Source organism: Panthera leo, chromosome A2 (genome assembly GCF_018350215.1).
Source record: "Panthera leo isolate Ple1 chromosome A2, P.leo_Ple1_pat1.1, whole genome shotgun sequence".
In the NCBI taxonomy this organism is placed as follows: Eukaryota; Metazoa; Chordata; class Mammalia; order Carnivora; family Felidae; genus Panthera; species Panthera leo.
This window is the reverse complement of record NC_056680.1, coordinates 154,693,320-154,711,555: the sequence shown is the minus strand read 5'-3', so window position 1 is coordinate 154,711,555 and position 18,236 is coordinate 154,693,320. Positions and strand designations below refer to the sequence as shown.

The 18,236-nt window shown below is 42.3% G+C and overlaps 1 protein-coding gene across 1 annotated transcript in view; it reads right to left on the bottom strand.

The window, feature by feature from the left end:
- Window positions 1–309: 309 nt before the first annotated feature.
- SSBP1 (single stranded DNA binding protein 1) overlaps window positions 310–18,236 on the bottom strand; it is a 53,365-nt gene continuing 35,438 nt past the window's right edge. The window contains exon 8 of the mRNA XM_042926791.1: window positions 310–328. The gene's annotated coding sequence lies outside the window, so the exon portion shown is untranslated. The remainder of the gene's footprint in view (window positions 329–18,236) is intronic.

Here is an 18,236-nt window from a genome sequence, read left to right as displayed (position 1 = left end):
CTGAGCACTCGTTTCTCTTCAGATCAAGGGCCTCAGGATCTCCAAGCATACACTATCTTCCACAGGATTCTCTAACAAGTCTGCTTCATCCTGGGATTCCCCATGATCAATATGACAGAATGAAGAGAAGGATAGGCAGCCATGAGGGTCTTGGAAATGAAGACAACGGGGAGATTAGCAGAATACTTGGAGGTGATGGGAAAGGGGCTGGCCAGGATATAACCCACGCGAAGGATAAGGAAGCAGGTCAAGGGCTTCAGGGCAGTGATGTGAGGCTGGGCCCAAGCATCTCTCCTACAGCTGTATGCACTTCATCTTCTTGTGGTGTCTACACAAAGAGACAATCAATCAGCATCCCAGAAGGAACAAGAAACACCATGAAAGGCAACCCGCTTCCTGCAGTGAGCTTTAATATATGCATGTAGTACCAGTTTGAAAGGGTACACATAATGCTGTTGTTGCCTTGGGAAGGATTTTGGACGTTAAGCCACTGTGGGCCACAAGTAACAAATTTATCATGAGGTACCCCCAGAAGGCACCAGAGACTCAGGCGATAGGCCCTCTGCTTCAGCCATAGACAGGGTGTTCAAGGGCTGTGATCTTCCTACAGTAGAAGACACTGAGGAAAGTGGCAAACCACAAGCTGGCCTGGCTTACCAGGATCCAGAAGACACTGAGGTAGCGAAGCCCACGGCTGCTCTGGAAAAGCGGAAACAGGGTTAAGTCCACCATAATCAGCCACCGCAGGAGAAATCGGCAAACGGCCAGGCCCGGGACAATGAGGTTGTATAAGGACCCGTTGAATTTTCTGACCCGTTCTCCAAAACTCCAAACCAGAAGGACTCCATTTCCAACCAGGCCAATGAGAAATTCGGCCACTCTCACCACCATCAGCAGTGCTAGGGCGGCAGACAGTATGGCTGGGGTCAGGAGTCTCTCACTTCCTTCACAGAAAATGTCCTGCTTCAACAGATGAATGTGTGTGGCTCCTGGCTGAGCTTCAGATCCCCAGAGGGTGATGCCACACTCAAGGTAAGTTTTCATACCACAAAATCTGGATTTGGCCTTGCCCTTCTGGAACCTGTCCTCTAAAACTGAACAGCTGTAACCAGGCACAGAGAATTTAGAAGTTATGACCCCTCCGTATTTGCACCCACATGAACGCACTGAACCTACACTCAGAGATTTGAAGCAGGACCATAGACACCAACTCCCCTTCTCAAGGGTCATGGGCTAGCATCTAGACACCAGCACATAATACAGTAAGAAGACCAAATCCAAACATTCTCTGGTTGGTTTTTTTTTTGGGGGGGGTGGGGGGGGTGGGGGGGGCTTGGGGCTTTTTTTAGAGAGAGAGCACAAATAGGGGAGAGAGGCAGAGGGACAGAGAGAAAGAATCTTAAGCAGACTCCACACTTAGCATGAAGCCTGATGTAAGGCTCAATCCCACAGCCCTGGGATCATGACCTGAGGTGAAATCCAGAGTCAGACGCTCAATGGACTGAGCCACCCAGGCTCCCCCGTTCTCAGGTTTTATACAGTGCCAAATGTGAGCTCATATTATAAAAAATTAATTTTATTTTCATAAAAAGTACTTTGAACATATAAGCATGAGAGCTGGATACAGCTGAATTTAAAATATATTTTATTACCAAAAAAATAATAACAAAGTAGAATATATTTCATTATCAAAGAGGAAAGTAGGGGAAGTTTTAAGGAAGAAAACAGAGAATAAAAACACAGTATATTTAGGTGCCAAATAATTTTTTAAAAATGTAAGTTAGGGAAAGGAACCATTACTGCTAATCAAGGTCTTTAAGGTCATCTTTCCTTTATGATCAATTATCCACACACACATGACTCAGCATATATCTCATACTGGAGTCCTACAGAAAGGAAATGAGCTCAAATAAGCAAAAAAAGACTAGTACAGTTAATCAAGAAATATAGGAAAAGTGATTCATTTATTGTCCAGATTCCAACTTCCTTGGGACCAGCCCAACACAGATGTTTGTAGAAGGGCGAATTATAAGATAGCCTCTAACATTTCCACCCATTGGTGGACATGTCCTGAGTAATCCTTGAGCAGTGGTAGGACTATGAATAAAACAGATTATCACTTCTGTGATTGGGTTATATTATATGGCAAAGATGAAGGACTTCTGCAAATGTAATTAAATCACTTGCATTTGAGCTACTCAAAGATTACTGAGCGGATCTAACCTAATCAGTCAAAGTTTGGAAAGAGAAACTGGGCCCTCCTTCTGGCCTTGAAGAATCTCACCAGACCATGAGAAAGACATATGGCAATAAACTGTGGGGTGTTGAGATGGGCCCCAGAAGACAGCCAGTAGGAAAACAGGGACCTTGGTTTAACAACCACAAGGAACTGAATTCTGCAAACAATGAGTGGGCTTGGAAAAGCACCCTGAGCTCCAAAAAAACAGCCTAGTCAACATCTTGATTATAGCTTTTAAGACTCTGCACAGAGGGCCCACTTAGGCTGTGCCTGGACTCTTTATCCACAGAAACTGGGACATTAATGTGTATGCTGTTTTAAACAGCCAGGTATGTGTTGCTACATGGCAAATAGAAAACCAATACAGTGGTCAAACCAGGCCATAAACTATGAGGAAATGAGGAGAAAGAGTACTTGAATAAGAAAAAAGGAGGAAGTCTAGGCTAGCTTCTTAAGAAGGCAGCATGGACTGCAAAGGAAAGAGTCAACAGAACTAAAAAGCAACCGATGGAATGGGAAAAGATATTTGCAAATGACATAACAGACAAAGGGTTAGTACCCAAAACCTATAAAGAACTCACCAAACTCCATGCCCGAAAAACAAATAACCCAGTGAAGAAATGGGCAGAAGACATGAATAGACACTTTTCTAAAGAAGACATCCAGGTGGCCAACAGACACATGAAAAGATGCTCAATGTCACTCCTCATCAGGGAAATACAAATCAAAACCACACTGAGATATCATCTCACGCCAGTCAGAGTGGCTAAAATGAACAAATCAGGAGACTATAGATGCTGGAGAGGATGTGGAGAAACGGAAACCCTCTTGCACTGTTGGTGGGAATGCAAACTGGTGAAGCCGCTCTGGAAAACACTGTGGAGTTTCCTCAAAAAATTAAAAATGGATCTACCCTATGACCCAGCAATAGCACTGCTAGGAATTTACCCAAGGGATACAGGAGTACTGATGCATAGGGGCACTTGTACCCCAATGTTTATAGCAGCACTTTCAACAATAGTCAAATTATGGAAAGAGCCTAAATGTCCATCAACTGACAAATGGATAAAGAAGATGTGGTTTATGGGGGTTCCGGAAGATGGCGGCGTAGGAGGACGCGGGGCTCACAGCGCGTCCTGCCGATCACTTAGATTCCACCTACACCTGCCTAAAGAACCCAGAAAACCGCCAGAGGATTAGCAGAAGGGAGTCTCCGGAGTCAAGCGCAGACTAGAGGCCCACGGAAGAGGGTAGGAAGGGCAGCGAGGCGGTGCGCGCTCCACGGACCGGCGGGAGGGAGCCGGGGCGGAGGCGCGGCTCGCCGGCCAAGCAGAGCCCCCGAGTCTGGCTGGCAAAAGCGGAGGGGCCGGACGGACTGTGTTCCGACAGCAAGCGCGACTTAGCGTCTGGGAGGTCATAAGTTAACAGCTCTGCTCGGAAAGCGGGAAGGCTGGAGGACAAAGGGAGGGAGAGCTGCTGAGCCCCCGGAGGGCAGAGCTCAGCTTGGCGGGGAACAAAGGCGCCAGCGCCATCTCCCCCGCCCATCCCCCAGCCAAAATCCCAAAGGGAACCAGTTCCTGCCAGGGAACTTGCTCGCTCCGCGCAAACACCCAACTCTGTGCTTCTGCGGAGCCAAACCTCCGGCAGCGGCAGCGGATCTGACTCCCTCCCGCTGCCACAGGGCTCCTCCTGAAGTGGATCACCTAGGGAGAAGCGAGCTAAGCCTGCCCCTCCACCCCCCGTGCACCTTGCCTACCCACCCCAGCTAATACGCCAGATCCCCAGCAACACAAGCCTGGCAGTGTGCAAGTAGCCCAGACGGGACACGCCACCCCACAGTGAATCCCGCCCCTAGGAGAGGGGAAGAGAAGGCACACACCAGTCTGACTGTGGCCCCAGCAGTGGGCTGGGGGCAGACATCGGGTCGGACTGCGGCCCCGCCCACTAACTCCAGTTATTCACCACAGCACAGGGGAAGTGCACTGCAGGTCCTCACCATGCCAGGGACTCTCCAAAATGACCAAACGGAAGAATTCCCCTCAGAAGAATCTCCAGGAAATAACAACAGCTAATGAACTGATCAAAAAGGATTTAAATAATATAACAGAAAGTGAATTTAGAATAATAGTCATAAAATTAATCGCTGGGCTTGAAAACAGTATACAGGACAGCAGAGAATCTCTTGCCACAAAGATCGAGGGACTAAGGAACAGTCACGAGGAGTTGAAAAACGCTTTAAACGAAATGCAAAACAAAATGGAAACCACGATGGCTCGGCTTGAAGAGGCAGAGGAGAGAATAGGTGAACTAGAAGATAAAGTTATGGAGAAAGAGGAAGCTGAAAGAAAGAGAGATAAAAAAATCCAGGAGTATGAGGGGAAAATTAGAGAACTAAGTGATACACTAAAAAAAAATAATATACGCATAATTGGTATCCCAGAGGAGGAAGAGAGAGGGAAAGGTGCTGAAGGGGTACTTGAACAAATTATAGCTGAGAACTTCCCTGAACTGGGGAAGGAAAAAGGCATTGAAATCCAAGAGGCACAGAGAACTCCCTTCAGACGTAACTTGAATCGATCTTCTGCACGACATATCATAGTGAAACTGGCAAAATACAAGGATAAAGAGAAAATTCTGAAAGCAGCAAGGGATAAACGTGCCCTCACATATAAAGGGAGACCTATAAGACTCGTGACTGATCTCTCCTTTGAAACTTGGCAGGCCAGAAAGGCTTGGCACGATATCTACAGTGTGCTAAACAGAAAAAATATGCAGCCGAGAATCCTTTATCCAGCAAGTCTGTCATTTAGAATAGAAGGAGAGATAAAGGTCTTCCCAAACAAACAAAAACTGAAGGAATTTGTCACCACGAAACCAGCCCTACAAGAGATCCTAAGGGGGATCCTGTGAGACAAAGTACCAGAGACATCACTACAAGCATAAAACATACAGACATCACAATGACTCTAAACCCATATCTTTCTATAATAACACTGAATGTAAATGGATTAAATGCGCCAACCAAAAGACATAGGGTATCAGAATGGATAAAAAAACAAGACCCATCTATTTGCTGTCTACAAGAGACTCATTTTAGATCTGAGGACACCTTTAGATTGAGAGTGAGGGGATGGAGAACTATTTATCATGCTCCTGGAAGCCAAAAGAAAGCTGGAGTAGCCATACTTATATCAGACAAACTAGACTTTAAATTAAAGGCTGTAACAAGAGATGAAGAAGGGCATTATATAATAATCACAGGGTCTATCCACCAGGAAGAGCTAACTATTATAAATGTCTATGTGCCAAATACCCGAGCCCCCAGATATATAAAACAATTACTCATAAACATAAGCAACCTTATTGATAAGAATGTGGTCATTGCAGGGGACTTTAACACCCCACTTACAGAAATGGATAGATCATCTAGACACACAGTCAATAAAGAAACAAGGGCCCTGAATGATACATTGGATCAGATGGACTTGACAGATATATTTAGAACTCTGCATCCCAAAGCAACAGAATATACTTTCTTCTCGAGTGCACATGGAACATTCTCCAAGATAGATCATATACTGGGTCACAAAACAGCCCTTCATAAGTTTACAAGAATTGAAATTATACCATGCATACTTTCAGACCACAATGCTATGAAGCTTGAAATCAACCACAGGAAAAAGTCTGGAAAACCTCCAAAAGCATGGAGGTTAAAGAACACCCTACTAACGAATGAGTGGGTCAACCAGGCAATTAGAGAAGAAATTAAAATATATATGGAAACAAACGAAAATGAAAATACAACAATCCAAACGCTTTGGGATGCAGCGAAGGCAGTCCTGAGAGGAAAATACATTGCAATCCAGGCCTATCTCAAGAAACAAGAAAAATCCCAAATACAAAATCTAACAGCACACCTAAAGGAAATAGAAGCAGAACAGCAAAGGCAGCCTAAACCCAGCAGAAGAAGAGAAATAATAAGGATCAGAGCAGAAATAAACAATATAGAATCTAAAAAAACTGTAGAGCAGATCAACGAAACCAAGAGTTGGTTTTTTGAAACAATAAACAAAATTGACAAACCTCTAGCCAGGCTTCTCAAAAAGAAAAGGGAGATGACCCAAATAGATAAAATCATGAATGAAAATGGAATGATTACAACCAATCCCTCAGAGATACAAACAATTATCAGGGAATACTATGAAAAATTATATGCCAGCAAATTGGACAACCTGGAAGAAATGGACAAATTTCTAAACACCCACACTCTTCCAAAACTCAATCAGGAGGAAATAGAAAGCTTGAACAGACCCATAACCAGCGAAGAAATTGAATCGGTTATCAAAAATCTCCCAACAAATAAGAGTCCAGGACCAGATGGCTTCCCAGGGGAGTTCTACCAGACATTTAAAGCAGAGATAATACCTATCCTTCTCAAGCTATTCCAAGAAATAGAAAGGGAAGGAAAACTTCCAGACTCATTCTATGAAGCCAGTATTACTTTGATTCCTAAACCAGACAGAGACCCAGTAAAAAAAGAGAACTACAGGCCAATATCCCTGATGAATATGGATGCAAAAATTCTTAATAAGATACTAGCAAATCGAATTCAACAGCATATAAAAAGAATTATTCACCATGATCAAGTGGGATTCATTCCTGGGATGCAGGGCTGGTTCAACATTCGCAAATCGATCAACGTGATACATCACATTAACAAAAAAAAAAGAGAAGAACCATATGATCCTGTCAATCGATGCAGAAAAGGCCTTTGACAAAATCCATCACCCTTTCTTAATAAAAACCCTTGAGAAAGTCGGGATAGAAGGAACATACTTAAAGATCATAAAGGCCATTTATGAAAAGCCCACAGCTAACATCATCCTCAACGGGGAAAAACTGAGAGCTTTTTCCCTGAGATCAGGAACACGACAGGGATGCCCACTGTCACCGCTGTTGTTTAATATAGTGCTGGAAGTTCTAGCATCAGCAATCAGACAACAAAAGGAAATCAAAGGCATCAAAATTGGCAAAGATGAAGTCAGCTTTCGCTTTTTGCAGATGACATGATATTATACATGGAAAATCCGATAGACTCCACCAAAAGTCTGCTAGAACTGATACATGAATTCAGCAAAGTTGCAGGATACAAAATCAATGTGCAGAAATCAGTTGCATTCTTATACACTAACAATGAAGCAACAGAAAGACAAATAAAGAAACTGATCCCATTCACAATTGCACCAAGAAGCATAAAATACCTAGGAATAAATCTAACCAAAGATGTAAAAGATCTGTATGCTGAAAACTATAGAAAGCTTATGCAGGTAATTGAAGAAGATATAAAGAAATGGAAAGACATTCCCTGCTCATGGATTGGAAGAATAAATATTGTCAAAATGTCAATACTACCCAAAGCTATCTACACATTCAATGCAATCCCAATCAAAATTGCACCAGCATTCTTCTCAAAACTAGAACAAGCAATCCTAAAATTCATATGGAACCACAAAAGGCCCCGAATAGCCAAAGTCATTTTGAAGAAGAAGACCAAAGCAGGAGGCATCACAATCCCAGACTTTAGCCTCTACTACAAAGCTGTCATCATCAAGACAGCATGGTATTGGCATAAAAACAGACACATAGACCAATGGAATAGAATAGAAACCCCAGAACTAGACCCACAAACGTATGGCCAACTCATCTTTGACAAAGCAGGAAAGAACATCCAATGGAAAAAAGACAGTCTCTTTAACAAATGGTGCTGGGAGAACTGGACAGCAACATGCAGAAGGTTGAAACTAGACCACTTTCTCACACCATTCACAAAAATAAACTCAAAATGGATAAAGGACCTGAATGTGAGACAGGAAACCATCAAAACCTTAGAGGAGAAAGCAGGAAAAGACCTCTCTGACCTCAGCCGTAGCAATCTCTTACTCGGCACATCCCCAAAGGCAAGGGAATTAAAAGCAAAAGTGAATTACTGGGACCTTATGAAGATAAAAAGCTTCTGCACAGCAAAGGAAACAACCAACAAAACTAAAAGGCAACCAACGGAATGGGAAAAGATATTTGCAAATGACACATCGGACAAAGGGCTAGTATCCAAAATCTATAAAGAGCTCATCAAACTCCACACCCGAAAAACAAATAACCCAGTGAAGAAATGGGCAGAAAACATGAATAGACACTTCTCTAAAGAAGACATCCGGATGGCCAACAGGCACATGAAAAGATGTTCAACGTCGCTCCTTATCAGGGAAATACAAATCAAAACCACACTCAGATATCACCTCACGCCAGTCAGAGTGGCCAAAATGAAGAAATCAGGAGACTATAGATGCTGGAGAGGATGTGGAGAAACAGGAACCCTCTTGCACTGTTGGTGGGAATGCAAATTGGTGCAGCCGCTCTGGAAAGCAGTGTGGAGGTTCCTCAGAAAATTAAAAATAGACCTACCCTATGACCCAGCAATAGCACTGCTAGGAATTTATCCAAGGGATACAGGAGTACTGATGCATAGGGGCACCTGTACCCCAATGTTTATAGCGGCACTCTCAACAATAGCCAAATTATGGAAAGAGCCTAAATGTCCATCAACTGATGAATGGATAAAGAAATTGTGGTTTATATACACAATGGAGTACTACGTGGCAATGAGAAAGAACGAAATATGGCCCTTTGTAGCAATGTGGATGGAAGTGGAGAGTGTGATGCTAAGTGAAATAAGCCATACAGAGAAAGACAGATACCATATGGTTTCACTCTTATGTGGATCCTGAGAAACATAACAGAAACCCATGGGGGAGGGGAAGGAAAAAAAAAAAAAAAAAAGAAGATGTGGTTTATATATACAATGGAATACTACTTGGCAATGAGAAAGAATGAAATCTGGCCATTTGTAGCAACATGGATGGAACTGGAGAGTATTATGCTAAGTGAAATAAGTCAGGCAGAGAAGGACAGATACCATATGTTTTCACTCATATATGGATCCTGAGAAACTTAACAGAAGACCATGAGGAAGGGGAAGGGGGGAAAAAAGTTACAGAGAGGGAAGGAGGCAAACCATAAGAGACTCTTAAATACTGAGAACAAAATGAGGGTTGATGGGGGGTGCAGGAGAGGGGAAAGTGGGTGATGGGCGTTGAGGAGGGCACCTGTTGGGATGAGCACTGGGTGTTGTATGGAAACCAATTTGACAATAAATTATATTTAATAAAAAAAATACTAATTGAAAAAAATTTTAAGTATATAAAAAGAAAAAAAATAACTATGGTGGAATTAATAAATAAATAAGATATGGTAAAAAAAAAAAAAAGGAGAAGAAGAAAAAGATGATGATGATGGCGGCGGCAACATGGGTGTGGAAGAAAGAGCAAAGTGATCTTGAAAGACTTTAGAAGAAAACAAAACCCAGCCACAGACCCTCTGCTTCAGCCATGAACAGACCTTTTAACAAAGGTCAGGATCTTCCTGCAGTAGAAGACACTGACAGCCACCACACCCAGGACAGTGAGTTTGTATAGGGATCCCTTTACATGTTCTGACCCATTCTCCAAAACCCCAGATCACAAGGACTCTATTCCCAACCAGTCCAATGAGAAATTCGGCCACTGCCACAACCATCAGCAGTGCTAGGGCAGCAGACAGCATGGCTGGGGACAGGAGTCTCCCTGATGTCCCAAAAGATTCCCTGCTTCAGTGATGAATGTGTGTGGCTCCTGGCTGGGCCTCAGATCCCCTACGAGTGATGGAGTATTAGAGTGGAACATTTCACTACTCAGAGTTCAGATTCTGTCACTGTCCTTTTGAAATCCATTCTCTGGCAAAGAAGGCAAAGCTGTGAACACAAGTAATGTTCTGGAAGGTAAGAGTCTCACTTCCATTTCCATGTGCATGAAGCTGGTCTGGAATCTGAGACGAGGAACAAGCCACAGCTACAGACCACCCTTCCAAAGGAAGCAAGTAAAATCCATAGGTACCCTGGAACCTTATTCCCACCCCCCAACTCTGCCAAACCATAATAGACATTCTGAGAATCTCACCAGTGGCAAATGCAAAACACCTCATGTTATAAACAGGGAAAGTACAACATTTATGAATGCTTTAGCAAATATTTATCAAATGCCTACCGTGTGCCAGGCCCCTAGTCCAGTCTCGGGGGAGATAATGGCCAAAAAACAAAGTCCCTAGTGTCACAGAGCTGACATTCTAGTGGGAGAGGGAAATAATCAATACTGTTTTAACATGTTTGTACCTTGAGCATAAAAGAAAAGGATAGGGTGAGAAAATGAATGAAAACAACCAGGAGACAGGATAAATATTTATTGCTGCATAATCAGTGCTATAGGAGGTCAGCATGGAGAGAAATCTGGGAATCACACTACGAGTTCATTTCCATACAGAATGAATTGCTCAGCATATCAGCCCCCAAACCAAGGGCTGAAATGAAGGACTGTATCTGGAGAGTAACAACCTCAGCATTCTCTAGTTTGCCAGAACAACCACTTGGTTTCTACTTTTGATGCAACCCGACCACGTTGGCCATAACACTACCACACCTCTTTCTACCAAAGTCCCTTCCATTCATATGCCTACTATTCCACTGCTCTGGGCCTTCAGCCATCCTCACAGTACCTGAACCAAGGAAAGAAAGTCCATAAGAGACCAAGGGGAATACAAGCACCAGAAGAGACCCTCAGAGGGGGAACGTAAACTATGGCTTTCTACTCGGCACAACAAAGCAGTCTATCCTATATAGAATAACAGTATGGATAAGCTTCTGCTCAACAAGGAAAACAATCAACAAAATGAAAGGCAGTCTATAAATTGGGAGAAAATACTTGAAAACCATACATCTGATAAGGGGTTACTATGCAAAATATGTAAGGAACTCATACTATTCAATAGCAAAAAAGCAAACAACCCAATTTAAAAAATAGGCAAAGGACCTAAGATGGTCATTTTTCCAAAAAAGACATATAAATGGCTAACAGGTACATGAAAAGGTGCTCAACATCACTAATCATCAGAGAAATGCAAGTCAAAATCAGAATGAAATATCACTTTAGATTACAATGGCTGTTATCAAAAGAAAATGAAAGATAAAAAGTGTTAGTAAAGACGTGGAGAAAAGAGAAATTTTACACACCTTTGGTGGGAATGTAAATTGGTGCAGCTATTATAGATGACAGTATGGAGATTTCTTAAAAAAATAAAAATAGAACTACCATATGATCCAGCGATCCCTCCTCAGGATCTCAAAAAGATATCTGTGCTCCCATATTTATTGGGGCATTAATCATATTAGTCAAGCTACAGAAACAACCTAAATTTCCATCAACAGATGAATAAAGAAATTGTGATAGATAAATGATAGATAGATAGACAGACAGACATAGAGAGACAGTGTCCAATTTACAGTGTTTCAACTTACAATTTCTTGACTTCATAATGGCACAAAAGGGATACACATTCAGTAGAAACTGTACTTAAAATTTTGAATTTTGATCTTTTCCTGGGATATACAGTATGACACTGTCTCATGATGCTAGCCAGCAGCATGAGCCACAGCTCCCAGCCAGTCACACAATCACAGAGGTAAGCTGATAAACTGACAACCATTCGTTTTTTCAAGTTCAGTAGAGTAGTCAACGTATTGCATGAGATATTCAACACATTGTTATAAAACAGGCTTTATATTAGATAATTTGGCCCAACTACAGGCTAATGTAAGTGTTCTGATCACATTTAAGGTAGGCTAGGCTAAGCCATGATGTTTTCAACATGTGATTTAAACGATGAATTTATTGGACATAACCCCATTGAAAGCTGAGAAAGATGTGCATGTGTGAGTGTGTGTGTGTGTGTGTGTGTGTGTGTGTGTGTGTGTGTGTGTTATTCAGCCTTAACAAAGGAGATCCTGCCATTTGCAACAACATGGATGAACCTAAAAGGAATTATGCTAAGTGAAATAAGCCAGACACACATACGAAACAGAATGCATGACCTCACCTATACATGGAATATAAAAAGTCGAGTAGAAAGAAGCAGAATGGCAGCTATCAGGGGTGAGGAGGCGGAGGAGATAGGGAGGTGTTACGTAGGATGGGTAAGTCTAGAGATCTGACGGACAGCATACTGACCGGGTCAGTAAGACTGTACTGACTGCTGGGCATGTGCTGAGAGAGGACATTTCAGGTGCTCTCGTCACACACACAACAATGGTACCCGTGTGAGGGGATTGCATGTTAACGAGTTTGACCTCAGTCATCTCTTCACTATGTATATGTAAATCAATTCATCCTATTGTAAGCCTTAAATACATGCATTTTTAGTCAAAAAAATAAGCAGTTTAAAAGGTATAGGTAGAAAAGAAACAAAGAACAGGCAGCACTTCCGAACACTCAGATCTGACACCTTCACCCAAAAAATGCCCTTCCTCCACCATGTTGCCAGGCTGAGTACAGCTTCTTCCCCATGCCCCATCTGACTTATCTCAGTGACTCGAACATGCTGTATTCCTATTCACAGTGCTTCCCAGGACTGTACCTACTTTGCTCCTAGACGACTTTGAGGCAACTCTTCTGTAGCAGCTGTGAACCTGAGCAAAGTTTCTCTTAATGAGCTGCATGAGACATTCTGCAATTCTGAATTGAGCAGACTGAGTCATGTGTAACAGGAACAGAAATTATCAAAGTCTGTATATTCATAGTCTTTCCAGCTTCCTTCCCCACCACCTTATGAAGCAGTGGGGTTCATGACCTTGCTCAGTGGGTCAGTACCGCTTCTTGGGTACTGGCTTTCAGGTAGGGATTTGGAGGGAGGAGGAGCAGTGCAGTCCCAGGCCCTGCATGCAGCAAGGATCACAATCTTTGAGGAAGATTATGATAAGAATCAGTAGCAGGCTGGGGTGAAGAAACTGAATGGAGTAAAAGCACGGGGGTGAGGGGCTTGGAAGATGAGAGTACAGGGGGTATTTTTGTCTGCCTCCATGAGTATGAAAATTTGGAGAGAGAGGTAAGTACAGCAGACGGAAGTTGGGGGACCCTCCAGGAGGCGGAGCTTAATTCCCCTTCTCTTGACAGTGAGATGGACTTGGGAGACTTCTAAACAAGAGACACTGGAAAAGGGAATAGAGTAACCAAACCTGACAGTGGAGAAACCCAACAAACACCACCTTAACCAAGCAGTCAAAGTGAACACGACCAGCGAGAAGTCAAGATGATATCACTATCCCCCGGTGTTACATGAGGAGAAGGGTGCCTCATCTCTGCTGGACTCCTCCCCAAAGGCCCACAACCTCAGTCTAACATCAGACAAACTCAGATCGAGGGACATTTTACAAAATGTTTCATGATCATGAAAACAATGCATGATTGAGAAATATCACAGACCATTAGAGACTAAGAGCACCCGATAACTACATGCAACATGATATCTCGGATTGGATCCTGGAACAGAATAAGAACATGAGTGTGAAAACTGGAAAAATCTGAATGAGGTCTGTGGTTTAGTTAACAATCGATGTATCCATGCTGATTTGTGCTCCCCTGAGGGCTGGTGCTAATGTGAACCTGGGAGCACTTGGCTTTGGATGAGCAGGTAGCCAGTGCCCCAGCTTATGTAAGGTATCAACATCAGGAAAACTGAATGAGGGAAATCTGGAAACTCTCTGTACTCCTTTTGGAACTTTTCTGTAAAATAAAATAAAAAATTACAACTTTATTTTTGACAAGTTATATAAAACACAGTGACATGAAGCCATTTGCATAAACACTTATGTTTTTAACAGTTTGAGAACTGTGTTTTTCTAGAGAAGACTAGGGTCTTCCCATGACTTGTAAGATCAGGCTAAGAAAAGGGGCAAGAGAGAGGGCAGGTGGAGTCTTCTGAATATCTGCTCAGCCACAGCCAAGTGATCACACATAGCGCATGGGCACCAGCCCTCCTTGGGACACAAACCTCAGGACTAACTCCCTGGGGGCAGAATTTATAAGTGGAGTACTCGTGGCCATTCACAGAAAGGCAAGGTGCTTCAAAAAGATTTGAGTTTGCCGCCCGACTCAACCAGTTAGTAGCTATGGCCTTAACCAGTCAATTGACTTCTTAGAGCTTCAGGTTCCTCTTTATAAAAATTCTGATGTTTTGCAATTTGCCTCACGTGGCTATTGTGATGATAAAAGGGCATATGAAATTACCTAGCTTTGTGCCTAGAAAATAGTATTACCTAATTAACGCTATTTTTCTTTCCTTCCTTGGTGATTTGTCTCCACTATCACTCCTTTCAATAGAGACTACTCCTAAAACCAATACTGCACCATATGCTAATTAACTTGAAGGTAAATAAAATAAGTAAAGTAGGAGAGTGCCTGAAGTCTGCTAATATTCACGCTGTGCAAATACAGGATGAATTCAGTTGCTGCTTCTAAAGGAAGATGATGGGCTCTATATAATTCCAGAACTTCTGGAAAGCAAAAATAAAGATGAGAGACAGATTATGATTAGCCCAGGCCTTTGACAGAAGTCAGCAGCATAGAGAGGTCAGTAGGAGTTAGAGAGTAATATCAATATCAGTATCTTCCACTATTTCCTCTCTTGAGATGTCTGGATTCAGATCATCATTCCATTGTCATTGTCCCAACTGTGAAAGCAGCAGAACTGAGATAAATAATTTTCCTGTATTTAAAACAGGTCAGAAGTATTATCAAACAAATCAAGCGTGTACCTGTGTTGAGACACCTCGTCTGCACACAAGACGTGTATACACACATCAAGTCATTTACCCAGACTTGCTCCTTCCTCCCCACACAGGGTTACAGGCTTGCCTTTTCCCAGGCCCTTTATAGCCCCCAGCCATAATCCAGAGAACAAAAGCCTGTTGTGACCTGTTAAAATTGGTGCTTCCCCAGAAGACTGACCCCACCCCCACCCCACTTAGCTAAGGGAGGATGGTGTGCAGTCTTTGCCCCTCCCCTGCTGTCATCCTTACCCTCCATGCTCTCTCCCTCCCCCTTCCACCCCCACCTCCATTAACTCACATCACTTCCTTGTTATTAATTTCCTTGCCAGGCAAATTCTTACACAGATGCCGAGTTCCCTTTCACACTTTTTTCCTCAGAGAATAAAACTGGCCATGGGCCAGCTATTCAAATCCCTGGGAGTTTTGTCAAACTACTGCTTCCCCCTCTACACCTGCACCCAAGAGAAATGGGAGGCAGAGCATACAAAATGTGAATAGAATTCCCAGCAGATCCTGGCTGCTTCTCACCTCTCTGGCCCTCCTTGAGAAGCAGCAGGCTAGACTAGAGGCTCCAACTCCAGCTCCAGCTCTAACTTACAAAACAAGAAAATCATTGAGAAATTTATTTTAAATACCTTCAGTAAGCTTCAGTTTAACCTGAAGGCTCTTGCATTTAGGGCTATCTTAAAAGTTACATTCAATTCATGCTTTCAATGACTAATGTCTCCTTCCTCTAAACCCCTTCTTTCATTTGTTTGTTCTTTAAACAACTGAAACTGAAAATGGCTCATGGACAAAATGCTAGTAATAGTGATTAGGAAAGCCCAAAGTCACACATGTTTAAGTAACATTTAGGCAACGTAAAGAAACTTTTAAAGTCCTTGAAATGACCCATAAAAACAAACTGATGGTTGAGGGGGTGATGAGGGGACAGGAAAAATGGGTGAAGGGGAGTGGAAGGTACAAGCTTCTAGTTTCAGAATGAACAAATGACAAGAACAAAAGGCACAGCATAGGGAATACAATGATATTGCAATAGCTTGTATGGTGACAGGTGGTAGTTAGGCTTGCGGTAAGCACAGCAAATACAAAAACTTGTCCGATCACTATGTTGTACACCTGAAACTAATGCAACATTGTGTGTCAACTATACTCAAATTTTTTAAAGTGGTTTTGAAATGAAAAAGTAAAAATCCTTAGAATGGATAAGATTTTCACTTAGTTCATGCATAAACTATATCCACTGTCCCATCACCTTTCTAGTGGCCTATCCCTGCCCAAGTTGCAACATTCAAAATAAATTTTAAAATGGCTTCTTCTTTAATGTTGCTACACTTTTAGTTTAAAGATATATCTCACCTGAAATAAAATGTTTCTGCACAGGGAAGGAAAAAAATCAACAAAATTAAAAGGCAACCTACAGACTGGGAGGAGATATTTGCAAATGACTTATCCAATAAAGGGTTAGTATCCAAAATATATAAAGAACAGATATAACTCAACACCCAACAAACAAATAATCCAATTAAAAAATGGGCAGAAGACATAAACAGACATTTCTCCAAAGATATCCAGATGGCCGACAGACATGAAAAGATGCTCAACATCACTCATCATCAGGGAAATGCAAATCAAAACTACAATATCACCTGACACCTATCAGAATGGCTAAAGTCAACAACACAAGAAACAATTAAGTGTTGGTGAGGATGTGGAGAAAGGGGAAACCTCTTCTACCTTTGGTGGGAATGCAAATTGGTGTAGCTACTACGGAAAACAGTACGGAGTTTCCTCAAAAAAAAAAAAAAAAAAGCATAAATACAACTAATACAACTAACACCCTTTTGAATATTTTCTTCTTATCCTAAAAGGTAAAGCTTTATAAATCGGCATGATGCTACACTGTCCCAATCTTCCCATCCACCTTGTGGTATACATACTTAAAAAAGAACTAGACTTTAAAATTAGAAGACAAATTGGAGCCTTAAATCTACCCCTTTCTAGTTTAGTTTATGAGCCATTTATAATACCTGTTTGTGCCTCAACTTTTTCATCTGTATAATAGGTAATATCAACATTATCTAAGAAGTTGTGAGGAACCAATAAAATAGCATATAGAAATGCAGCTCAGACAATATTGGGCTTTAGCAGTTCAAAGTTAAATGGCAATGGCCCCGAGTTATAGCTACCATAGTGTATGTTTCATGAGGTTACACAGACACTGCCCTGGCACTCACCCTTCATTCCCAAGAGTGACTCTTCTTTTTTTTTTTTATTTTTTTATTTTTTAATGTTTATTTATTTTTGAGACAGAAAGAGAGACAGAGCATGAGCAGGGGAGGGTCAGAGAGAGAGGGAGACACAGAATCTGAAGCAGGCTCCAGGCTCTGAGCTGTCAGCACAGAGCCCGACGCAGGGCTTGAACCCACAAACTGTGAGATTGTGACCTGAGTTGAAGTCAGACGCTTAACTGACTGAGCCACCCAGGCACCCCGAGAGTGACTCTTCTTAATGAAGAGTCTTAAACATCCCTCCCTTCCCTTAACAGGCAGAGAATACAGGGAAGTGCAGGATACTGCATATTAGAGAGCATGTAAGTTATCACATCTTGAAGAAATAAACTCTAAATTTTTTTTTAATTCCTGGTTAATAAGTATTTAGTGGCAGAGCATATTGGAACCAGCAAACTCCAAACCCACAGCATTGTTAAAAAGTCTGCCCAGAGAGGACTATGGGCAAGTGCCCAAACAAAGGAATATGGTATAGCATAAGTCTGTTGAGTAAGGCAATAGAGACCCAAAACTACAGTGTCTGAAAGAATGGAGATATTTATTTCCCATGAGTGGTCCTGGAGTAAACAGTCCAGAGCTGGTGTGGCAGAAACTGTGGCACCAGAAACTGTGAAGCCAACGAGGATGGATGATTCGTCCACCATCCCCAGGAAGTCACTTCATCTACTCATCCAAGATGGCCAATCATTACATCCCGCACTCGAGACCACAGGAAGAAAGAAAGGGAAAAGGGGAAAGGAGAGCATACCTGTTCTAGGGGCACCACCTAGAAATTACACACATCACTTCTCCACATACTCTATTGGAAGAACTTGATCACACATAATACCTACTTAGAAGAGAAAGCTGTAATATGTAATTTGCTGCCAAAATTCTGGGTAGCTAAAAATTCTGTTACTACGGAAGAGAAAAGAAAGAGAACAGATACTGGGAGACCGCAAGGCTTTCTGCTACTCAT